We start from the raw sequence: 6,167 nt of genomic DNA on the forward strand, positions 1-6,167 counted from the left end.
TCTTCTTCTTCTTCTTCTTCTTCTTCTTCTTCTTCTTCTTCTTCTTCTTCTTCTTCTTCTTCTTCTTCTTCTTCTTTTTCTTCTTCTTCTTCCTCTTCTTCTCCTCCTCCTTGTCCTCCTCCTTCCCCTTCTTCTTCCCCCTTCCCGTTCCCAGCTCCTTCTTCTTTCTTCTTTTTCTAGAGCTTTTGAGATTACTTTTAAATTCTTACTATGAGCACTCTCCAATTTCCTTATGAAGGCACTTAGTCATATGAATTATCCTCTAAGCACTGATTTCATTGTGTCCCATGAGTTTGGCTATATTGTGCCTTCATTTACATGAAATTCAAGAAAGTCTTTAATTTCTTTTTTTCTTCCCTGACCAGAAATCATTGACCAGAGAGCTGCTGAGTTTCTCTGAGTATGTAGGTTTTCTGTTGTTTCTGTTGTTGAAGTCCAGCTTAATCTATGGTGATCTGTAATATGCATGGGGTTGTTTCAATTTTCTTATATGTCAAGGCTTGCTTTGTGACCGGTTATATCATCAATTTTGGAGAGGTTCTGTGAGTTATGGAGTTATATTCTTTTGGTTTTGGGTGAAAAGTTCTATAGATATTTGTTAGACCCACAAGCTCTGTTAATTTTATACTTTTTTTATTTTCTGTCTAGATACCTGTCATTTTGTGATATGAGGTGTTGAATATTCCCACTATCAATGTATAGAGCTTTATGTGTGATTTATGCTTTAGAAATGTTTCAATTTTGAAAGTGTGTTTCCTTGATTTCAGGTATAGATGTTCAGAATCGAGGCACCCTCTTAGTGGTCTTTTTCTTTAATGACTATGAAGTGTACACTGTCTCTTTTGGTTACTTTTGTTTGAAAGTCTATTTTATTGATATTAGAATGGCTACACCAGGTAGTTTCTTAGGTCCATTGCTCAGAAAACTTTTTTCCAGCTTTTTATTCTTTGATAATATCTACTTTGTTTTGGGGTATGTTTTTTATATGCAGCACAATGATGGATTCCATTTAAACAACTGTTCTGTTAGTCTGTGTCTTTTTATTGGGAAGTTGAGTCCATTGAGAGATATTAATGAGAAATGACTGTTAATTCCTGCCATTTTGATGTTGCTGGTGGTAGTGTGTGTGTTTTTTCTTCTTTTGTTTCAATGGTGTGAAATTATTTTTTCTTGTGTTTTCATGAGTTTAGTTAGCTTCACTGGGTTGGAGTTGTTCTTCTTGTGCCATCTGGGCTAGGTTAATGGAATGATAGTGTTTAAATTTGGTTTTGTCACAAAATATCTTGGTTTCTTCGTTGATGGTGAGTTTTGCTGCTGGATATAGTAAGCTGGGTTAATATCTGTGATCTCTTAGGGTCTGCAAGACATCTACTGAGGACCTTCTAGTTTTCTGAGTCTCTGTTGAGAAGTCAGGTGTAATTCTCATAGGTCTGTCTTTTTATGTTACATAGCCATTTTCCTTTGCAGCTTTTAATATTGTTTCATTTTTCTATATATTTAGTGTATTTGTTATTATGTGGCATGAGGATATTCTTTTCTGGCCCAATAATTTTGATGTTCTGAAAGCTTCTTGTGTATTTATAGGCATCTATTTCTTTGGGCTATTGATATCTTCTTCTATAACTTTGTTTAAGATGTTTCCTGGGCCTTTGAGATGGGAATCTTTGCTTCCTTCTATTTCAATTATTCTTAGATTTGGTCATTTCACAGTGTCCCAAATTTTCTGGATGTTTGTGTCATGAACTTTTTAAATTTTGTATTTTCTTTGACCAATATTGTGGGGAATTGCAGGTTGGTCTCAAGTTGAGCTGAGGTCTGAACCCCAATGATCATAATTCATCTTCATGACACAGTAGGCATTTCCTCATGTTCCTGGAACTCTGGCCCCTGCCTACGTTAGCGCCCCCCCACAGCCCCCACAATAGAAGCATGGTCAGTAGTCACATAGACAATGGCCCAAGCTTCTGACCTTCAGCCTAAACTCCTCCCCAGTTACCTAGCAATAGTAAAGACCATAAAAAGGGATGTTCAGCCCCACCTCACTCTCTCTTACATTCTTACTCTCTTACTGCTTACTTTCTTGTCTCCCTCTTACCTCTCTCTCCCTTCTCTTTGTCTTCTCTCCTCTCTCTTTTCTCTATGTCCTCTTCTCTCCTCTCTCCATCTTACTCTTTCTCTCTAGCCTTCTCTCTCTCTCTCTTCTTTCTCCCTACATTTCTGTAATAAAGCTCTTTAACCATAGAGAGTCTCTGCTCTATCAAGATTGGCTGCACACTCTGGTCAGTGTTGGGAACCTCTTCGGTTATTCCTCTCTCCCATATCTCCGGGGCTACAGGGTGTGACCCTGGGGTCCCCAGGTCAGGGGCTTCACCTTGTCCACCCCCCATCCAGTGGGTCAGAGGCTTTGATGCTCACCCAGGGCTGAGTGGAAAGCATCTGGCAGCCAGCCCTCATGTGTCAGGCAGCCCTCATGCGTCTGCCTGCCCAGAGCATAGGAGGAAATCTGGCCGGACATGGGCTGTCATTCCCCTCCCCCACTTCCCCTGTGTCCCCCTTTTTGTTCCCAACATGATTAATCTATTTTTTCTATAATGTCTTCTATGCCTGAGATCCTGTTTTCCATATCTGTATTCTATTTGTGATGCTTATTTCTGTAGTTCCATTTCACTTTACTAGGTTCTCCATCTACAGAATTGTCTCAGTTTGTGTTTTCTTTTTTCTTTATTTTTTTTTATTTTTTTCTATTTCTGTTTTCATTTCTTGGTCAGTCTTAGTCATATTCTTAGCCTATTTGATTGTATTTTTCTGTATTTTGTTATATTTATTTGCTTCCCCTTTGAATGTTTCTACCTGTTTGAATTATTTTCTTGCACTTCGTAAGGGATTATTTATTTCCTCTTTAAAGGCCTCCATCATCTTTATAAGATTGGATTTGAGATCATCTTCTTGTGCTTCAGTTTCATAAGGATATCCAGGGCTTGCTATATCAGGATAACTGGGCTCTGAGGGTATCATATTGCCCTGGTTCTTGTTGATTGTGTTCTAATGCTATCCTTTATTTATGGTTTTCCCTGGTGTTACCTGGACGATCCTGATGATTGAATGACTTCTCAGAAAGGAAGAGGGAACCATGTGCTCAACAATGAAGGCCAGGGAACCTGACTCCCCTCTACTGGCTGTGGACCCCACTGGCAAGGGTTCGAAGGATAATGTTCCGAGCTGGTAAGTTTTTGGGCTTGCCTCAGGACTTCACACCGGAGGAAAATGTTCTTCTAGGTACTAAAGGGCAAACCAAGAGCTAGACTATGGAGCTCAAGGGACCTCAGAAAAATCACCTCTACAAAGCTGTTCTCCAAGCAAAGAAAACTGGAAAGGAATTGGTATAACAGTATTCTAAACTTGTTATTCTTGGGCCCTGCGGTCGCACACAGGAAAGCAGGATGCTCTTGTAGTCCTGCAAGGCTCCTTTGTACCTAAGAGTGGGCCCAGAGCTAGACAGTGGAGATCAGAGAACTGCACACTACCCATCTCTAACCTTGTCTGGCTTCTCTAAATTCCCACATTACAAATTGTCTCTAAGGTTCTAAATAAAGTTTTATATTGCTTGGGACTTTAGTATACTACATTTTTGGTTCATTTCTCCTAGGTCCCACCACATCTGGAGCAGTGACAACAAATAGATCATAAAAAATGGTGAAATTCCATTTGCAAAGGCGTGAGGGGACCAGGAAAGTATTAGTCCAAGGTGATATGCCCAAGAAAAGAATATATCCACATCACATTTAATAATTGAAGTTAAAGAAGTAGAACTTTCTGAAGTTGATAGCAGGGGTTTTGTTGGTGTACCTCAAGGAAGGCTGGACTACATTGAAGTGGTGGGGAATGGCACTAAGTGTACAGAGGAGCAAGGCCTGAACATTTTGTGTGTGGCATAGTGACTGTGGATATTTCGATGTATTTAAGAATAGCTGAGAGAATAGATTTGAAATGCTTTCATCATGAAGCAAATAGGATATAAAGTGACAGGTGAAGATAATTACAAGATTCATCCATTGTGCAATGTGCACCTGTATCAAGAAAACATCTTTCTGTTTAACTTTGTAAGTAGACATAATTAGTTGTCAATTAAAATAAATGATTTAGTTAAATTCTTTTGAAAATGACAAATAGAGGATTAACTGAAGTTTTAAAACGTATTTTAAATGCAAATAAACCAAAACTTACTGGTGCTAATACCTACACAGTAGGAAAACAGGAGCAATAATACAGAAGGAACTTAAAGACAACATTGATTCCCAGAAGGATTTAGTAACACAGAATATGAACAAATAAATATTTACTAGAATTACTTCCAAATGCTTCAGAAGGATCCAGAAGAAACAGGTGAATGAGTGTATTTTGTTTAATTTCTTATTTTTTTGGCAGGGTGTGAATGGGTAAAGCATAAGGAGAAAACTATTGAAAAGGAGATACGTACTTGCAGGAGTAAGAACATAACTCATGGGGTTTGGACTGAAGACTAACAAACCACATCAAGCTCTTTTAAGTATATATTTTATAAATAATAATAAATTAATTAATTAATTAGATACAAGCAATGTGAGCCTATTTTAATACACACTAAAGGAAGACTCACCTTAATTTGAGTGTGTTAAAAATCAACTACTTATTCATAGAATTAAAGTGTTCCATCTATAAGAGTGTATAAGTGGAGATAAGTTAATTTTGTGCTAATTTTACAAGAGATTCATATCTTCTTTTAGCCATGTGAGTATGAGAAAAGGTGTTGCTTTTCCACGAAATACAAGACAACTTATATAATTGCAGTGATTTGAGAATGAGCAGAAATCAGTAGCTAAAGTGCAGTGGATCTTTGGGTGCAGCATCTATAGCCCACAGACCAGGAGTCAATTAGAATAAAACAAAGTGCCCTGTAATCATCTGCAGTGATTCACATGTGGGTGTCTTGTTCAGGTTTCTTCCAAGAACTTATAGGTTTTTTTATTCTGTCTTTCCTTGGTGGACATTTTTTATAATTAGAGTGTAAAATAGATACTCCTTAGAAGTGAACAGGGAAAAACATAGGAGATATATTCTCAGTGATATCTTGAAATTTTCCTCCCTAGACAATTAAGCAGTCACGATCCACCTGTGCATATCTATGTGGTTGATTTTACTATAGCAATAAGAGCTAACAGTTTTGACCTCAGGTGGCATTCCTAGGCAGAGGACTATATTATGCTTGCCTAGATTATCATAAAGATAACTAATATAGTAATGTGTGGTGTCCTTACAAAACAGCTACCTCTATTTTAAGTTTTTATATAATTCTCTTGCTTCTTGAGTATCACATATCTCTAGCTACTGCTAATCTTCTAAGTGGATCTTCCTAATGGAAAGATCATATTAGAAATTTACATTAGCATTGTCTTTCCAATTATAATTTTCTTGGCCCATTTCTTTCCACTATAATGCTAGCCACAGGGAGATCACTGAAATTGCAAATATGAAAGAGGCACACACCTGGAGTAGGGCACCAACATCCAAATGTTCAGTGCCATCTATTTTGTAGAACTAGGCTTCCATAGCATTGATAACTTGAGCTAGTTAAAATAAATAAATTTAACACCAAATGGTATAAATTCATGCAGATTGGTATGTTGATGTAATTTTAGATTGCCACACAACATATTCAGAAACTATTGTCATTGATTGTGTGAATTATGTGTACCATTATTATGTATATTGCAATAGCTTTGTCAAAACAAGAAATTAATGGGGCAAAGTAAATATGTTGGTTATCTGAAGTTTTCCATAGTCACTTGACTTTAAATTTTATCTAAGTGATTCTTATAACCAGTATCCTTCCTCCTGAATTGCTGATAAAATTATTCCAGAGCAATCTAACAAAACCACAGTAGAGAGAGGCAAAATGGAAGAGATAATATATAAATAGAACACTGGATAATGCATTTAAAAATGGAATATCTCTATTTTCAGGCAGGATGATGGTGAAGTTCACTCCTTCAAAAATAAATAAATATTCAAATATTTAACAACTGTTAAAGTTTGGACATCACAGTATTTAGTTGACTCCAGAAGCTTTTTTATGTGCTATCTGTTAGCTTGTTAAAATATTAATTGTTTCAGACTCCTCATATAAAATC

General features: G+C 36.9%; 1 pseudogene; it reads left to right on the top strand.

Annotated features, from left to right (window-relative positions):
- The window catches only part of LOC110291846, a 15,064-nt pseudogene extending 10,624 nt beyond the window's left edge, over positions 1 to 4,440 (top strand).
- Positions 4,441 to 6,167: the final 1,727 nt, after the last annotated feature.

The sequence above is a fragment of the Mus caroli genome, chromosome 3 (genome assembly GCF_900094665.2).
Source record: "Mus caroli chromosome 3, CAROLI_EIJ_v1.1, whole genome shotgun sequence".
Classification (NCBI taxonomy): Eukaryota; Metazoa; Chordata; class Mammalia; order Rodentia; family Muridae; genus Mus; species Mus caroli.